The following is a 21056-nucleotide window of genomic DNA, read 5'->3' as shown; positions in this document are numbered from 1 at the left end:
TAGGCCCATACTAGCCCGCCCACATGGGTTGAGCTGGGCCGAGAACATTCGATGAATGGGCCTACAGCTTGGGGTTGGGCTGACATTCTCAGTCCGTACAACACCAATTATGAAAACCAAATGCAATCTTTCCACTCACATGATCCATCTATGATAGACCTATATATAATTTGAATAAATTTCCATAGTATGTAATTTGATTAAATTACCATAGTGTGTAATTTGATTAAATTACCATCCAAAGTAGTCCAAGTGATTTCCAAGACAATTCTTAAACTGCCCAAGTCACTAGCCTTCAAAAAAAAAAAAGTGTCCAAGGGATGTCATTGTCATGATAGTAACCTTAAAGTGTTCAAGAAAAATCCAAGTGTCCAACACAACATCCAAGTGTGCAAAATATGTGTCATTCTCATGAAAGCAGCACTTGAATTGTCTAAGCATTCTACAGACTCCATTTGCATGCGAGTATTACGTGGCTACAGCATCGCATTCATATATGCTTTCAAGAATTGGCTATAAAATCACCTCCATTAATTTTCCATTATTTACATTCCAATCTTTTTAAAGAAACGTATATTTTTAGACCTGAATTGTTTTCTAGAAACTATTTTCTCAAAAAATTGATTAATTTTTTTTTTTTAATTATAATCCTGAAATTATTTTTTATTGTTTGATTTGCAAATAAAATTATGAATAATTTTTGTGATTCTAAGGGGGTGTTTGGTAGAGGAATTTGAGTAATGTTGTTTGGGTGTTTTTGATATACGTGTGGGTGAAAAAACATGTGAAAATATATGAAATATTGTTTAAAATGCTCAAAAGTGTGTTCAAACTAAACTACCAAATATCCCTAAATAATTACTTAAATAAAAATAATAGAACACCCTGCAAAACAGATACTTTGACTCCAGACTAGCTTAGGTAGACATAAAATCATCATGCAATTTTCTTCGTAGTGATATGAGGACAAAAGCCACGGGGGATGAAGAGCCCAACAATGGATTTTTTTTTTTTTTTTTTTTTTTTTTTTTTTGGATAAGGCTTCTGCCTTCAACGTATAAATCAAAAGTTTAAAAGTTGCATATCCAACTAAGTTCGAATCCGTTAACATTTTCAATTCCAATTGTTAAAAAGTAGTTTCTCAAAAAATAAAAAATAAAATTGTTAAAAGGTATGTACTATTCTTATGTCAAAATAATTAATTAAAAATAAAATAACCCAACGACAACAAAGTATTTACTCACATTAAAAAATAAAAATAAAAAATAAAAAAAGAAAAGAAAAAAAAGAAAAAGAAGAATAAGAAGAAGTATGTACTAGTCAAGTGTGAAAAAGAAAGTTCCAATTAATATTTAATTTCACCAAAAACCACACCCCCTCCCTTTTCCCAATTCCTTCCCATTGCCACCAAAAATTGGCCTCCCACCACCACTGTTATATATAGAAAGAATTCTAGTGGACCCGGCTTCAAGAGAAAAATATTTCATTATTTCCCCTTTCTCACAATGAAATAAAATAAGATATATCTCGGTTTTTTATAGTGATAGAAGTAGTTTACAACCAAAAATAATTAAATAAAATAAAAATCAAAGTATGCTTGTTGAAGCGTGACCTTTACGAGTCACTACGCATTTTTATACTCATTTGCAAAAACCCAGTCAAATCTACACAAATAGCGATTTATTAAGGGAAAAACCAAAAGACATTTGAGGAAGGGAGAAAAAATTAAAAGAAAATAAGTGTTTGTTTGGTTGGAGATGGAAATGTGAGGAGATATAAAATATTTTAGTTTCTGTAATGATATATGTTTGGTTGGGGGCGAAAAACTAGATAGATGGAAAATGTTTTTATTTGGTTGAAAAGAAAAAAAATGAGAAGATAAAAAATATGGTTTGTATAAATTTACTGTCATGTCCATATTTAATATAAAAAAATAAAATAAAAAATTAGCCCAAAAAAAAAAAAAAAAACTAATGGGACCGACGAACCCTTTTGCTCAAACGAACTAATCAAACATCTTCGTCCACATCTCCATGTCACTGACAAATGGAGAAAAGCCATTCAATGTAATAGATAATACCTCGAACAGTTATAAGACAGGTTGTATAGACTGTTGGAGACCCATCAAAGCCCACATTACTGAGCATGGAAGCATTACCAAGAGAGGCATTAAAGCTACAATAAAAGCCAGAACGGCTAGATACTGCGGAACCATATATAAACACTCCACAAAACCAATACAAGGTACACACAATCAAAATATACGCCATAGCTCTGATCTCTGATACTTTGTTGAAACTCCCGTACGCTAACTTTATCATTGGAGATTTTTTGGCAGGCACCACATCGGTGACCATCTAAAGAAGGTTTTGTGCGACATTTTCAGGTATAAGGACAAGGTTGCTGGCTCATCTGGACGAGTCCACTTGACTGAAGATTTCTGCTTCATCAAAAACAAATGAAAAAAAAAAATGAACACTAAAAAAAATTTAATAAATCCAAATGAAAAGGACCAATGTTCTCTTTAATTTTGGAACAAAACACTTGTGTCCTTCTATCAAAAAAAAAAAAAAAAAAAAAACACACTTGTCCTACTAATTTTTCTTTTTAAAATTCACCCACCCAAACGGACCACAAAGGAGAGGGTTCAAAAGAAAATTCAAGGATTTTGATAATTGTTCTCTGTGCAATCCATACAATGGGTCTTGATTAAGTCATAACGTTTAATAGCATCTTTTTCTTCTTCAAACTACTTTAAGCAGGCTTCTAAAATTGTGTGGACGTGGCTTTTCATCAATGAGCAGGTATGGATAGACAAGATGAGGAAGAATATATTGTTTTACCAAAAAAAAATAATAATAATATATTGGATGTAGTCAGACGAATCCATCTAATATATTTTATCGTTAATTGATCTTGGCTCTCTAGATGTGACAACACTTTCTGAGTGATTGTCCATGGTTGCTTTCAAAGGCATAAGGAAATAGATTATATTAATTAGTTAGGGTTGTTTAGTGGTGTGTTTAAATAATCGTTTTTAATTTTTTTAGAAATATGTATGGGTGTAAAAAAATGTATAAAAATAAATGTAATATTGTTTAAAAACTAAAAACATATATTTAAACTTGCATACCAAACCAGCCTTAGTGTTTGAGTTCCTTCTCAACTCAAATACATTTCTTCTTCAACCTTAATTTCTTTTTCTTTTTCTTTTTTCTTTTTTGTTTTTTTTTTTTCTTTGCTGAAACTTTAACCATTATTTCTTGGAACATATGAAAACTTCGCTGAACATAAACAATAGAATACTATATGAAGTTTCTTGAACTATATAGACATGCTTTGATGATTTTTTTACAAAATTTATTCTTTAAAATATTTTCTCATTTTTAAATGTTTATCTGTGAGAAGAAAAAAAAAAAACCATGATTCACTTTAATGGAGTGGTTGGCTAAAAGTTCCACTTGGTCAATATAATAGGGTTTCAAAGAGTAATTATTGAGTACTCTATAGTATTATAAATACGTATTCTTCCCTCTCACATAATCGTAGATCCCACTAATTAAATTTATGATGGGACCCACAATTCATGTGAAAGGAAGAGAATACGCATTTATGATACTCCCAAAATATTCAATAATTTTTCAGTTTCATAGCATATTTATATTATTTCAATTAAAATAAAAGGAAATAAAATAACTGTTACCCAGTCTTCTTGGCTTGTTCCTCTCATGCTTGATCTACTTTCCAAATACAGTATTATATATTTTCTTAATAAGAATATAAACCACGATATTATAAGTCAATTATAAACTTGACAAATATGTAACGTATGTGTGTATATATATATGTATAGTTTTATCCTGAAATGAAAAGGAAAGCAAAGGCATATACATATTGATATATATGGATTGATGCATAAACCTCTTTTTTTTTTCTTTTTTTTTTCTTTTTTTATGAGAGATGCATAAACCAATTAAATTATAATGGAAGGGAATCCTGAATCCATAATAATACTAAACATAGGGCTACAAAATCATTATCCTAATATAAGTACTAAGAGTATGGACGTCATTTAATTTTTGATGCCAAACAAAACTAGCTACTGTTACCAAGTCTAAAGAATTGGATACAGATTCATGATTAGCATCTGAGCAAAAACAAGTCACAGCAGGCGGCGATATTGACCTTTCTTTTATAGTCAATGATTATGCCAGGAAGTGGGGGTGACAATGTATTGTGGTATATATTCCAAATTAAAGTGATGGTGCGCCCTCTGAAATATACAACAACAAAAATACAGAAGAAGAAATGTAATCGTTTATAAGCATCTCATCATCACAAAGTAGAAAGATGGATTTTTGTGGCGAACCTTGTGCATCGTGAGTCGACTCTGATGAATGAAACCAAAGTGGTGAGAGAATTAATGGAAAGAAACGACTAATGAAGTTGGTTGTTGAACAATGACCTGGACTCCAACTTTTTTATAGTTGAATAATGCAATAATTAATGGATATCATCCTCTTATTATTAATTCTTTATTTTTTATTATTATTATGTATTCGTATAAATGCTTTTATATCGCAGTCGTAATTTAATATTGTCATCAGAAGCTTCACAGACAGTGATCATAGTTCATTTACAAGATTATTATTATTATTAGATAACCGGCTGTAAATTAAAGAATTTTGTATATAACTATAAGATGGAGATGGGAATTGAATGAATTTTCTGGTTTACAAATTTCACTGAGGTGAAAGAATTGTCATAATCTGTGTCTGTTACTTTTTAGATTAAGTGGAATTCTTGCAAAAAGAAATTAAAGAAGAATATTTGGTGGAGTTTGAGTCAAAAATAATAGTGGAGACTTGTTGGGAATTGCTATTTGGATTTTTTTAGCTTCATTATCGGATTTTCCTTAATTAGTGTGCAAAGAAATTACTTCCTTTGTCAACTAAAAAATAGATATTGAAGTCTTGTTACAATACTATTATTAGTGTGGATTGGGATTTGGATTGCTATTGAAATGTTTTGGAAAACTTTTGTAAAGAGATTTTATAATTTGTAAATGTTTTTTTGAATGAGTAAGAGCCCGTTTGGTACATGCATTTAAACACATGTTTTTAGTTTATTGAATAATATTATACGTATTTTCACATACTTTTTCACCTACACGTATTTTCAAAAAATACAAACAACGTCATTAGAACTATATTACCAAATAGGCCTTAAACATTTTGTAATCATTGTTTGATTGATGTAGTGAATTAATAATTATCTAGTGCCGGTGGATATAGATTATTATCAAATCACATAAATTCAATTCTTTTACGTACGGTGATATTGTCTTTTCTTTTTTCTTACTGTTTGTTTGTGTTATCTTTCACAAACTGATAAAAATGTTCACAACAGTAGTAGCGTAGGAGTGTTTTCGGAGGGTTTTTCATGTAGCAAAATAATTAGTAACAAAACACCCGCTATTACTACAAATCCGATATATGATATCAGTGCTACTGGTTTGGCAACATTAATTAGCACAAACCATATACTATATATTTTATCTGGATTGAGGCGTTAAGACCCCAGCAAAGGCAAGCCACATCTACCTCCACTATGATGTATTAGCAAATGGATGTTCACCCACCTTTAATTTATTTTTAGAAAATTCAGTCTTTTTTTTTTTTTGTCCACTAAGCGGGTTTGCAAATAAGTGGTAAGCTCATTCGGATTCACCTGATCATCATTCAACTTATATTAATTCCAATAAAATATATGAATTGTGTGACGCTGGTGCTCCAATCAATCGTGGAGAGACCAATGTGCACCATCACGTTAGCGTTAAATTGCGCATCATTAATCTTTTTACGTGTACCATTTTTCACCAAATGACCTAATTTTGGAAGAATTAAAAGACTCCAAATTCTGTCTCTTCTTTCTGATTTTTCAACTTCGATAGATAACAAATGATCACATCAATACCTGATCATATATCACAAGTTGAGATAAAGCGCACTAAAGAATAGGGTACAGGTTTAATTAGTAGCATCTCCGTAAGTTTAAATAAAAATAAACTTTGTGTCAAATCTGCAGCTTCAATCCACGAGTTATTGAAGTGCCATACAGAACAAATAAAGGAATCTCAATCACAAAAATATTTACAAAATCTCTTGACTTGCAAATTTTAGATTTCAATAATTAATTAAGGATCAAAACCCTTGTATAGAATGGATAACAGATTAGACTTGTCCTCTGTCATGGACCTCGACACCTAGTTTGTGGTAGTGTTTATCCATTTTTGAGAGATATAGCATAAGACCACTTGCTCGATAGCTAGCTAACAACCCATAAAAATTAACCAGCATGAATATTTCTATACCATTGAAACAAGTGGCTATATATTATGATCATATCACAAACATTTGAAATGTATTATGAAAACTTGATTTCTTAATTTGGCACCGGTTTTGGAAAAGCACCTACAATTTCGTATCAAAATGCTGCTTTATAAAAAGCCTAGGAATTATACCATGAAAACTTTTAAGCCAGGGAAATTGCTCTGGCTGTTGGTTATCTGAAACTTCTGTCACATGACGTCTTATTTTAAGGGATTTAGAATGGAGCAACCTTCTTCTCAAATATATATATATATATACAGGAACCAAACCACATCACAGTTTTTTTTTTTTTTTTTTCATACACTAAAACCATTTAATAACAACATTTATCAAGTCCAGTGCCACTTTTTTTTTCTTTTTTTTAAATGTTAAAACCATAAAAATAATGATGTGCTTATTTGCTTCTCGGTTTCTACCTTGGATCCTTCTAACTCTTTTTGTCTGCCCATCTAAATTGTCTCTTAATCTTTTCATCTTTTCTTCTCTTCTTATTAAGTTCAACAATGTTGTATTTGGTTATTTAGTTTCATTTCAATTTATAGACTTCTGTTACTGATTGTGCTCCACTTTCCTTGAATTCGATCTCAAAAATGTGGTCACCGTAAGTAAATTCGTAAAGTAGACATGTCTCTCTCTCTCTCTTTTTTTTTTTTTTTTTTTACTCCTATTTTGTTGTTTGTCTCAAGTTTTACTCATATTTTGTCTCAATTTACGTTGGGACCCTTATTGTGTTGGCATATTTCGTACCAATTTGGATATATTTTCAATTTTTAAATATGAATTTCATTGGTGATGTTAGAAATTGGGCTGCTTTTGACTCAACCCATAAACCATGGCCCATGGATCGTCCACAGTGAGTGAATATACGTATAGTTTTTGAGTGCTCTCTCAAAATAAGTCATCTCTCTGGGACACCATCTACTATTCCCTAGAATTTGGAGCGTGGATATTAGAAGGGACTCTAGTAGCCTCTCCTACGACTTGGAGGTATTTCACAAAGGAGATAGTGGGGAGTTCGTAAAGCAAGCAAAGAATAAGATCTGACAATTTGGTGATCTATTCCACCAAAAGTATGTGTCTATATGACTTTTAGTAAAGTATATAACCATTCAACATTGGTATCAGAGCCATTTATGCTTGTTTTCACACTTGAATGATGCCATAATCTCTGATATATGTGATCCTATATGCATGCTAAAATTAAAAGTTTAGGTAATTTTTAATTTTCAGATCTGTAATTTCTAGAAGCATGTTATGGCATGTAGAGAGAGAAATAAAAAGCTGTAATTTTTTTATTGTTTACATGTAATCTGAACTTTACAGGCTTGTTTTGACCCATTAAATCTTACTTAATGTCAAATATTTTTTAATGTTTGAAAGTACATTCCATAAGCTTTAAAACGACAGTTTACATGCTTAATTTAGACTTTAAATGAGAAAGTTGTGGTCTATTAAAGATTATGGTTGTATTTGATAAAATCTGAAAAATTGATGTCTAAGGTTGAAGACGATGAACAATAAAAGCAAATACATTTTTTCACAAATGTAAATTTGTTTTGTAATAGTGTACAATGCGTGTACCACTAACCACTCCACTTATTGTTTGAGTGGTTATCTATAAAAATTTTTTAAAAAAATGATAAAAATAATAATAAAATAAAAGAGCCCCTTGTTAATGTTAGTGTATTTTTTTGCTAAACTTGAACACAACTAATTATCCCTGTTTCTTTTAACAAGGATATTGTGCAAGGCCACGTTGGGGCATCAGTTACACACAAATTGTTGTTGTTTCTATAAGGTTGATTTTAATCAACCATGTGTTGGCTTTATTCCGTGACATATTTGCTTGTAATACAGCACTTAGAAATCCTGTATTTAGGTGGGAATCATGTAAGGATAGTGTGTGAGAGAGTGTGAAGAAATGCTCAAGACTGTGCAGTGAAGCAAGGACTCGTGGCTGGACTCGCGGGAGGCTCGCAGCTTGCAAGCCGCCAAAAGTTGCAAACGCGCAGAGCATTCAGGGGAGCCAAAGAGTCATGCCAGCTGGAGCACTACAGAACAAAAATCCAGACTGGCCATTTAGCTAGCTCACGACTTGAACTCGCGACTCAGTTAAGTCGCGAGGTCAAGTCGCCAACCAACCCTGTTTTTGGAAAAACTGACTCTTCGTATTCCATTCTCACACCAGTATAAATACCCCTCATTCCCACAAAATATGTGTGGCTATTCAGAAAGAAAAACCCTAAGAGAGGTTTCTTCAAAACACCCACCCAATTAGAGAAAGCTACTCATTCTTAGAGAGAAATCTTTGTAGTCTCTTCTCATTCCCTCTCTCATTGTCATACCTATTGAGAGGAGATTTCTATCCAAACACTACCCACACCCATTTAGAGTGCTGAGTGTTTTTGGAGTTTTGGGAAGCATTGGAAGATGCCAAGGATGGCGGATGCTATGGATTATAGCAGAATCCGGTAAGCTAGAAAAGAAAAAGGTTCGGCATAACCTCGTTGGAGCAAGAAGCTTGGAGGGCTTAGGTACATCGGGTAGATTAGGCTTGGAGGGTCTATTGCTGTTCATGTATCCCAACTACATTTTCTAGTGGATTATTGACCGCTTGGAGGGCGGCGGAGAGGTTTTGCGCCGAGGGCTTCGGTTTCCTCTTCGATAACACATCGTGTGTTGTCCTTGTGTTTGCATCTCTCTTCCCTTTATCTTTGCCTTTTATTTTCTGTTGTGGATGTGTTTTTAATTGGCTTAGATTGTTTACCAATTCTGTTTATAGCTTTTATTCATTTTCCACACAATAGTTGTTTGACACAAAGTTTGAATTGGTTATTTTGTAATTGAGGGTTTAAACGTTCAAGGGTGTTTTATACACATATTTGAACTTTCAATTGGTATCAGAGCGGGTACACTTGTTGTGGTTTAAATACCTAAGTGTGATCCTTGACCCCTTGTGCTTATTTTCCATGGATTGTGCTTTATATGCCTCTTTGCATGATTTGGTTGGTGATGAATGTAACATGCCACGTGTTTATGAAAATGCTTCTATGAGTGTTAATCCTCATAAGTGTGATGACATGTTATTAGAATCTATGGGTGTTGTTGACAAACTCTTAAAGAAATGAGCTAAGAAGTTTCAAAAGAATTTGAGCAAGTTAATTTGTGAAAAGGATGATTTGATTGCTAAACTCAATGAATCCAACAAATTGGTTGAGAAATATAAGAATCTTGCTGAAATCTCTCTTGAAAAGCTGAAAGAGTTTGAATGTTTAAATAAGGACTTGGATGCTAAACTTGTTTTGTCTAACAAACTTGTTGATGATCTTAAATCTGAAAATGAATCTCTTAAGATGCATGCCAAGTGTTTGATTGCTGAACTTGTTGCTAAAATGGAAGAAAATATATGTTGCAATCATGTTGTGGTACCCGATTTTGTGCCTATTGTGTGTTCTACTTCAAATGACAAATCGGTGTACATTCCTCCACACAAAAGAAATCAAAAAGTGGAGAGAAAGGCTCTTAAGCCTAAGCCTTTGTTTAGGTCCCAATCTAGGGAATTGAGTGGATCTAAATTTGTTCCTACTTGCCACCATTGCGGTGTGATCGATCACATAAGACCCCAATGCCCCAAGTTAAAAAGATAACAAACCTTTGTTGTTAGATCCCTTCCCAAAAAGCCTAATGGACCTAAATACATTGTTTGTCACCATTGTGGTGCCTTTGGTCATCTAAGACCTCATTGCTCTAAGTTTCAAGCTCTTAAGAGAATCAAAAGAAAAGAGAAACTTGAGCTTTTTGGAAGTTGTGCTTTGAAAGCTAAACTGGATAGGATGGAAAATGGTAAGTTGTTGAAGAAAGTGGTTAATGCTCTTACCTCCTTGTCTATGTGCATCTCCGGTTTTCATTCTTCCAACCCTCGTCTCACTTCCCATGAGACACTCATTCCAAACAATCATTCCGTTTGGATGAGGAAGGGTTCCTATGGTTGAGTTTTTGCTCTTTTGGTCCTTGATCTAATTCTTTCGATCTTTGTAGGACCCTTCATGCATTAAATGTCATATCTTCATGCATTTTGTTCATCTTGCATTTATTTGTATGCATTATTTTGTTTTTGATCTTTCTTTTATGTTTCAGCTTTGTGTGAGTAAAAAATCCAAAACCACATAAAAAGTGAAAATTTTAAAAAGTTTGATCGTATATGTTTGAGCACATATCACATGTGAGTTTGGCCTTGTACCTTTGTACAAATGGCTTTGTGCATTTACGAGCTTAGCTTGTTATTTTTGCACTTATATCTTTGTTGGAAAAATCTTGACATCTTTGTGTGATTGTTAGTAATCGATCTTCAAGCTTGTCATGAATGATTAGTCAATTGTCATGTTGGTTTTGATACATGCGTAGACTTGTGCTTATATCTCTTCCCACTCTTTTAGTTTTATTGCTTAAAGAGCTCAATAAATGTAAATCTCAAAATGAAAAGAGATTATGAGCTGTAAAAGCCGTCGCACATACTAGTATTCGACCAGGAAAAAGGGAAAGCGACTTATATAAAAATGTATGATGCCCAAAAAGCCAAAGGCTTGTTCATCAATTTGAAATATCACAAATTTCAGGCATCAATCTCAAAAATGAGATGTATTGCTCAAAATGAGTTGTATTGATTCAAAATGATCAAATGATATGAATTGTAAGAAGCCAAATGAAAAGCTTCAATCTTATGTAATCATTTTCTTGTGGGAGGTCATATATGTTTATTTCTATAATTGAGATAGACCACTTGACTTAGTACTAGTTGTGTATAACTTGATTAAATTGATCATTGAAGCTTCACTCTAGACTAAGGACTATTCCTCATTTGATACACACACACAACACACATGCCTAATGTTCAATGAATGTCTTATTCATTTGTTAGATTGTACTTGTCTAAATGTGATGTGTGTGTGCTCAATCATATATGGCTCAATCCAAAAAGATTTTTGATCATTTTATATGTTTTTGGAAGTGATTTTTATCACTCTTTGTGTTCATGTTTAGTGTTTACTTTGTTTTTCATCGTTTAACCATGTTCTGTATTGAAAAACAGGTGTCAGTGTTTTTCGCGGCTCAGCTGGCGACTCACCAGTCGCGAAACCCCAGTCGCGAGTTCATAAAGAAACTTTTGGCGACTCACTCGCGGCTTGCTCGCGACTCACTCGCGACTCGCGAAAATTTTCGCGACTGAACCTCGCGACTCGCGGCTTGCTCGCGACTCGCGAAAATTTTCACGACTGAACCTCGCAACTCGCCCAGTCGCGAAATGCCCAAAAATAGTTTTTTAAAGGGCTTTTTGTGGGAAACTTGTTTTAAACCTCTCCCATCCTCTCTAAAACCCCTCTTTCAATATTTTTACATCAAAACCCAACCAATTTGAATGATTTTTCATTCCTTTAACATTTCTAAGGTATTTATAAACTCTTTTCATTAATTTTGATCTTTAGATTATGTTTTGGAGAGTTTTGTGCGCTTGGTTGAGATTTTTATCATAGGGGTTGGGAAAACTTAATTTTTGTCAAATTTCTTCATGGGATTGGTTTCTTTTGTTGATTTGCATTAGATGTTGGCCCCTTGTGGTAGAAAGAACATGTATTAAGGGTGAATTTCATGATGGTCATGCATTGTTTCACATTATTGTTCATAGTGTGCATGCTAGGTGTTTGATAAAATGCCTCTTAGACATTTTCTCGCTTGTTTGGACTCCGATGAGTACCAAACTTTGGAGTTTCTCATGTTTCCTCATTAGGAACATGTTTGCTTCATTGGTTGTGTTTTTAACACACCTTGCCCCACATGTGCATTTTTCATGCATTGCACTTAGCCACCTCTTGCACACACCTTTGCTACCCTTGTCATGCATTGGTCTATACCTTGCTTCTTCATCCTAGCATGTCATGTCTATCTTATGATTTGTAGCATTTTACATTGTCTTAGGTTTGAGCTTCATCTTCTCATTCATCTCACACCCCTCATGCATCATTAGCATTGTTAGTACCTTCATCTCTTGCCCTCGTTTCTTCTTGACTCTTTGTTTATTCCTGACAAAAAGGGGGAGAGTATATTCTAGAAAGTATACCGGAGTATTTTGTCATTTCTATATGACTCTTGTGCACATCCATATGGGGAGAAATTCTATTTCTCATGCACATTTGTAGGGGGAGAGATATTCCATAGGGGAGATGCATATACCAAGGGGGAGAAGACATTGTGTTACCTAGAAAACTTTGTTCTGTTTGTTTTCTTGTTGGCTTTATGGTGCTTTGAGTTATGCTTTGTTGTTCTCATTGCATCATGTTTGTGCTTTGGACATGCATGTATCCCTATGCTATTGTGCTCCATTGAATGCATGTTCAGATGATCATTTGCTTTGCTATGTGATCATTGTAGTCATTTCTATATGACTGTTTTGGTGTTTGATCAAGTTGCTCACATGTTTCACATCATGTTTACTTGATCGCAATTTACTTGTTACATTATACTTGTCCTTTTATTATTTGTTTTACCTTGAGGGTCTAATGTGTTTTGTACAAGTGTTTCAGGTTACAATTATATATGTTCCAAGTGCATCACAACTTCTCATCACTTTGAAAGGGAGAAACTTTAAGCATTTTTAGTTTATATTGTTTAAGTTTTTATTCAATATAATGTGCCTTGTACCCATGTTGCTTTTGTAAGCTTTTAAGGTTATGTTTTATGCATAGTTTGTAAGCTTTATGGTTTGTACCATGCTTTATGCAGCCTTTTATGCTTTGTTTAAATCAGTACTTCTATATAAATATATTGCATTTTCTTTTAAGTACTGTCACTCTTGTGCCCTTGTAGGATTGTTCCTAGATGCATATACTTAGTGTATTATGCATTGGTTGAGTGGTTGGCATGCAAGAGACTTGCATTGAGCTTGTTAGCTTGTATGTCCAAGTGTTCATTCCAAGTGTGAATGAGCATTATGGTCACTACCTTGTAGTGATTGCTTGGTTGATCAAGCCATGGTTTGTTTCTTAACTCCATCTTTGCTTGATCACATATTGCCTGTTTCATATGCATTTCATGTTTTCTGCATACAATGATCATTGTGTATTGTTGTGTTTCAGGAGTTTCATGCTCATATGATTCAAGAGCTTCACAGCTTCTAGATTTAGATGTGAGTGAGTTTTGCCAATGTTCCCAAACTCACGTTTAAGTCTAGAGTCTGTTTTAGGGTGTTTTGTCACGGAATAGCCAAATGGGGAGATTGTAAGGTTGATTTTAATCAACCATGTGTTGGCTTCATTTCGTGGCATATTTGCTTGTAATACAGCACTTAGAAATCCTGTATTTAGGTGGGAATCATGTAAGGGTAGTGTGTGAGAGAGTGTGAAGAAATGCTCAAGACTGTGCAGTGAAGTAAGGACTCGCGGCTGGACTCGCGGGAGGCTCGCGACTTGCAAGCCGCCAAAAGTTGCACACGTGCAGAGCATGCAGGGGAGCTGAACAGTCATGTCAGCTGGAGCACTACAGGACAAAAATCCAAACTGGCCATTTAGCTAGCTCGTGGCTTGAACTCGCGACTCAGTTAAGTCGCGAGGTCAAGTCGCCGGCCAACCCTGTTTTTGGAAAAACTGACTCTTCGTATTCCATTCTCACACCAGTATAAATACCCCTCATTCCCACAAAATATGTGTGGCTATTCAAAAAGAAAAACCCTAAAAGAGGTTTCTTCAAAACACCCACCCAATTAGAGAGAGCTACTCATTCTTAGAGAGAAATCTTTGTAGTCTCTTCTCATTCCCTCTCTCATTGTCATACCTATTGAGATGAGATTTCTATCCAAACACTACCCATACCCATTTAGAGTGTTGAGTGTTTTTGGAGCTTTAGAAAGCATTGGAAGATGCCAAGGATGGCGGATGCTATGGATTATAGCGGAATCCGGTAAGCTAGAAAAGAAAAAGGTTCGGCTTAACCTCATTGGAGCAAGAAGCTTGGAGGGCTTAGGTACATCGGGTAGATTAGGCTTGGAAGGTCTATTGCTGTTCATGTATCCCAACTACATTTTCTAGTGGATTATTGACCGCTTGGAAGGCGGTGGAGAGGTTTTACGCCGAGGGCTTCGGTTTCCTCTTCGATAACACATCGTGTGTTGTCCTTGTGTTTGCATCTCTCTTCCCTTTATCTTTGCCTTTTATTTTCTGTTGTGATGTGTTTTTAATTGGCTTAGATTGTTTACCAATTCTGTTTATAGCTTTTATTCATTTTCCATACACTAGTTGTTTGACATAAAGTTTGAATTGGTTGTTTTGTAATTAGGGGTCTAAATGTTCAAGAGTGTTTTATACACATATTTGAACTTTCAGTTTCCTTTAACAAGGAAACTGTGCGAGTAATAAGCCACACGCAAGTGGCTGTGTGGGTTTTTAATATTATTTACAAATGCTATGTGGATTTGTAACATAGTTTACAAAGGAATTGGGTTGTAACAATATAGAAAATTATATCAAAATCAAATGTTATAACATGCACAGTGAATTTTCTTATTATTTATTTTAATTTATAGTAAAACACTATATATTCTTAGTTTTGTTTAGACCACTTTTTTTCTAATGTGACATATATGTAATTGTAGTGGCATTTTTTTTACCTGTGATGTTAAAATAGAATTGTGATAATATAAGAAAATTGTGAAATTAGTTTTCTAATTTTTTGTATAATTATGCATGGTTTTAATCTTTGAATTAATTTATGATGTCTTTTTAACATATTGTGATATGATTGAATTGATATTATATGAATGCATTATGTGATGAATATGTGTCCAAAGGGTTTATGAGACTCTTTGGCTCATCTCTGCAGTTAGAGATTGTATTGGTAATTTATGCAACATGTATATTTTCATTTCTTGTTATTGTGGATGGATAAGACAATTTTTGAAATTATTTGGTAACGTGGCATCCCCAATTTTTTAATTACAAATAGAATCTTCGTAGTAGGGTACTTGAATATGTAATTTTTTGGGCCATTGTTTTTGGCAATGTAATTTAAGTCTATGTAATTTAATTTTGGAAGCCATGTAAGGGGATGTGTTTCACGGTTACCTATAATTTTCAAATTTTGTCTTAGCATGTTGTATGAAATTACCAATAGGGCTTATAGTGGAGCCCATGCACAATATGTTGTGCACAAAGATGTATGGACACGTGTTATATGTATGATTTAATATGTGGATGGTGTGATGTTTTATTCTTCACAAAATTTAATTTAAAATCAACTAGATATGTTATTCCAATTTACATAGTGAGAGATGATTATGAGCTTAGCGAAATTTTCAATCTCACTATGTAGAAAGGAATATCATGGTCTAGTTGGATTTTTGGAAATAAAATTTAAAAATGTATGTGCTAATGTCAACTTGTATAATGAATGTAGTGAACATGGCCACTAAGAATGTAGTTGCTGATCTAACTAAGATAGAGAAACTAGATGGAACCAACTATAATATGTGGCATAGAAAAATTCAATATCTGCTTAGTAAACAAAAGGTCCTTGAAACCCTAACCAATGTGATGATGCGACCTGAAAATGGGAATACTGCCCAACATCATTGTGACTTAGAAGCCTATGAGTCTTAGGTTAAGAAAGATCGTTGTGCATGCTTCACTATGCTAAGTAGCATGCACAATGATATTATTGGGGAGTTTGAGGACTACCCAAATGCCCAAGAGATGTGGAACCAGCTTAAGATTGCCTATGGAGGGACTTTAGCAACTAGGTTGCAAGCTCTTACTTTGAAGTTTGAGCAATATGTTATGGATTCAAGGCATAGCATGGCTGAACATCTAAGGACAATGTCTGCATTGATTTGTGACCTAAAGGCTGCTGGCAATAATCTCTCTAATGAGCAATAGGTCACAACGGTGATACATTCACTGCCTGAACCTACTTGGGGGCAAATGAAGCTTGTTTTGACACATAGTGAGAATATCAAGACTTTTGCTAATATTTCTTGTCATCTCTAGCTTGAGGTAGAGCGCATAGGGGTGCACCAAAGCACCCTCCTTGTTGCCCAATTTGGGCAGCGGAAGGCATTTAGGCCTAAACGCAAAGAACAAGGGAGGAATGCCAAAGGAGCTGGTAACCAAAGGCCTGAAGAAGGCAAGATAGCAAAGTGCCAAAAGGGCAAACGTGTTAAGAAGGACAAGGCAAAGATCAAGTGCTAAAACTGTGGTAAGAAGGGTCACTTTGCTCGTGAGTGCATTAAGCCGAAGAAGGTATCCATTCTTAACAACTTTGCTATTACTTTTGTTTGTACACATGTTTTTGTTACTCATACTATTCCTGGGTGGATTGTAGATTCAGGATCAACCAAACATATAGCCAGAGATAGAGTTGGGTGTGTGGATTACAAAAAGATACCAACAGGCACACAGTACATTATTTTGGGTAACGGAGCTTAAGAAGAAGTCATAGGAGTTGGAACCTACCAGCTCAAATTTCGTTTGGGACGTACATTACTTCTTCATGATGTGCTTCATGCTCTTGGTGTCCAATGTAATCTATTTTCAGTACTTACTATGCTTAGACTTGGATTTAGTTTCCGTTTCGATGGTTCTCAGTTGGATTTTTATTTAAATAAAACCTTGTGTGGACATGGTTATTTATCTAATGATTTCTCTATGTTGGATTTAGATCATTCCTCTTATTCTTTTATTGCTCATAATGATGAGATTTCTAATTCTGTAATGTGGCATGCTAGACTTGGACACATAGGAAAAGATAGATTGGCTAGACTAGATAGAGAAGGCCTATTGGGGTCTATCACTAATGTAAGCCTACTTATGTGTGAACCTTGTCTAGCTGGAAAGGCCTGTAGGAAGCCTTTTGGTAAGGCTCCAAGGGCAACTCATCCTTTGGAATTAGTCCATTCGGACATATGTGGACCTATGAATGTTAAGGCACACAATGGCGTCTCTTATTTTCTCACATTTATAGATGACTATTCACGTTTCAATTATATCTATCTAATCTCCCATTACTTTGAAGCATTAGATTGATTTAAGTGCTTTGTGGCAAAGGTTGAGAATCAGAAAGAAAGGAACCTAAAGGTTTTTTGAACTGATAGGGGTTGCGAATATTTGTCTAAATAGTTTCAAGAACTGTGTGAGGAAAAAGAGATATCCAGGCAATTGACGACTCCTAGTACTCCACAACAAAATGGTGTTGCAGAGAGAAGGAATCGCACTTTATTAGAGATGGTTAGATCGATGATGGTGCAAGTTAACCTTCCAATTTTGTTTTGGGGGGATGCATTGTTGACTACTACCTACATCCTTAACTGTGTGCCTTCTAAGTCAATTCCCACAACACTATATGAGTTATGGATTGGTGCAAAACCCAATTTGGAGAACTTGCGGCCTTGTGGTTGTGCAGGTTTTGTTCACAGTACTTCCCATAAGTATGGGAAATTGGGCCTTAAAGCAAGCAAGAAAATCTTTATAAGATATTCAGAAAGCTCAAAAGGGTATGTAATGTATGGTGAACATTCTGATGGTGGAATGACTGAGATAGAGTCTTGTGATGTCAACTTCATTGAAGATGATTTTCCAAGCATCAGTGAAGCAAAACAAGATCTTTAGCTTTATGTGCTGCAAGAACTTGAAGGTGTCATACCATCTTCGGGCGAGGGTGGAGAATCACAACTTCATCCTAAAATCGCCAAAGAAAGTGGGAGTGATTTGGCTCCTAGTGGGAGCAAATCGCTAGATAGTGACATCACGAAGATCCAAGGTACGTAGAAGTGAACGTGAAACTATTCCCCGTTGTCATTTTGAGATTGAGGGGGAATCTTTTAGAGCATTCTCATTAGCTCTCTAAAAAAAATGCCATTTTGACACACCAAAAACCCACTTTATCATTTTAGCACATCATTTTACAACATACCATTTATCAGATATTCTATACTTCAATTCTATTCAGTAAAATAATATTTATTACACATTAAAATAATATATTACCTCCTTCCTATCCCTATCACTATCATCATCATCATCACCAACAGCCACCACCGACATAAACACCGACGGCCACCATCGGCACAAACCCACATCCACCAATGCCACCTCAAAAAAAAAAAAAAAAAAAAAAAAAAAACACAACCAGAGAGATCGGCACAAACCTAAACCCACCACCGGCACAAACCCACATCCACCAACGCCGCCTCAAAAAAAAAAAAAAAAAAAAAAAAAAAAAAAAAAACACATCCAGAGAGATCGGCACAAACCCAAACCCACCAACGGCACAAATCCACATCCACCACCGGCAGAAACCCACATCCACCAAATTAAACAAACCACATCCCAAATCCACCAAATCAATTATAAAATTAATTACAATTTACACTAAAATCATAAATTGAATGGGCACAAACCCATTTTTTTTCTCTCCTCCTTCAGTGTTTGTTACCTTTCAAGAGCGACAATCAGATTAGGACAACCGTCTCCATCGTCGTCGCTGATGGAAGTTTTCACTTCCGGCCACCGTGTCCCTCACACTGGAGTTCCTCTTCGTCGTAAAGTGGGTCAGTGATTAGTGGCGAGCCTGGGCGGTCTCTGTCTCTCGGTGTGGTGAGATCGGCGTGGTGAGATCGGTGTGGCGAGAGGGCGTGGCGAGAGGGCAATGAGAATGCCAAACAGAGAGAGAGAGAGAGATGAGTTACAGATGAAGAGACGGGTTGCAGACGGAGAGAGACAAATGAGGGAGGAGAGAGAAAAAGCGAATTAAATAAGCCTAACAGTGTTTGGCATTGTTGTCCATACCTTCTCATATTTGGAACGGCTGATGAGGGCTTGTTTTTGTGTTTGGTTTGTCAAATGTGCCAAATATTTGGCATTTGGCACATTTTGGCACACCTGATAAGAATGCTCTTATATGTGATTCACTGGACCTTGATGAGCCTGATTCCTATGAGGAAGCATTAGTTTCACCTTCTTTACATGAATAAATAGTTACTATGAGGGATAAGATGGATTCTATGGCAAAGAATCAAGTTTGGGAGTTGGTTGACCTTCCGCCTGGGCACAAGACCATTGGAAACAAGTGGGTTTTAAAAATAAAGCACAAGGTAGATGGATCAATTGACAAATATAAGGCTCGTCTTGTGGCGAAAGGCTATACCCAAAGAGAAGGAAGAGACTATGAAGCAATGAAGTCAATATCGTAATGGAGGATGTACTGGTTTGGCCAATGATACAATATATTTCGGGTACCGGTTAATACCGATGTACCATTTCGAATTTACCACTATTTTATAATAATAATAATACACAAAATCTTTTTGTTCATAAGATTCTAAAACTAAAGTGGTGAAGTTGAAATTTGAAATTCAAAAGTTATTACTTTTACAACACAAAATAATAGCCACAAAAACTTAAAAAGCCCAAAATAAAAAGAAATGAAAGGGAAGGGAAGGCAGATATCTAAATCTCAAAGTTGAAGATGAAGAAGAAGAAGAAGGAGATGAACAAAACAAGGGAGGCAGATGATTGGCGACGTGGGAGTGACTTGGTAATGTAGTGACAACGACAAAGATTGTGAGTTATTTTCCATTAACTTATTTTTTATATTTTTCTCTTATTTTTTTTTTTTTTTCAATCTTTTGTACTGGCCGATTTTTATTTTCCAGCCGATATGTCCGGTATTCACCGGTATATCCGGTATTTTGAGCAGTATGAAACGAAGGTGTTTCAGTACCAGTTAACCAGCCAGTACGATAAATTTTGGCCGTACCGGCCGGTACGGTACGAAATTGACTCCCCTGCTATGAAGAGACTTTCTCCCCAGTAGTGAGATTTGTCTCTATTCTCCTTATTCTAGCTATTGTTGCACATTTGGATTTGGAACTCTTCCAAATGGATGTAAAGACTGCATTTCTCAATGGAGAACTAGACGAGGAGATCTATATGGATCAACCTATTGGCTTTCAGGTCAAAGAACAAGGGCGCAAAGTGTGCCGCCTTAAGCGTTCCATTTATGGCCTAAAGTAAGCGTCTAGACAATGGTATTTGAAATTTCATAAGGCTATTATTTTGATTGGTTTCAAAATGATGGAAAAAGATCATTGTGAGTATGTCAAACGATCAGGAAAGAGTTTACTTATCCTGTCTTTGTATGTGGATGACATTTTGTTGGTTGGAAATGATATGGAGATGATTGTCACCACCAAAAGGTGGTTGTCCTCTATTTTTGAAATGAAGGACATGGGGAGACTAATTATGTGCTTGGAGTTAAGATTTTCAGGGATCACTCAAAGAAGTTTCTTTGTTTGTCTCAAGAAACTTACATAAAGATGATCTTAAAGCGATTCCGTATGCATAATTCCAAACCCATAGACACTCCAATTGAGAAGGGACATACATTAAGCCTTGAAAATTGCCCTAAATCAGAAAAGAAAAGAGAGAAATGGCAAGAGTTCCCTATGCAAATGCAGTTGGAAGTCTGATGTATGCTATGTTGTGTACTCGACCAGACATTTGTTTTGCAGTTGGTATGGTTAGTCGTTATCAAAGTAATCCAGGACTTGTTCATTGGCAAGCAGTTAAGAGGATTTTTCGATACCTTTGTGGGACATCAGATCTCATTCTTTGCTATCAGGGT

This window comes from Quercus robur, chromosome 5 (genome assembly GCF_932294415.1).
Source record: "Quercus robur chromosome 5, dhQueRobu3.1, whole genome shotgun sequence".
NCBI classification, from domain to species: Eukaryota; Viridiplantae; Streptophyta; class Magnoliopsida; order Fagales; family Fagaceae; genus Quercus; species Quercus robur.
This window is presented reverse-complemented; position numbering follows the sequence as displayed.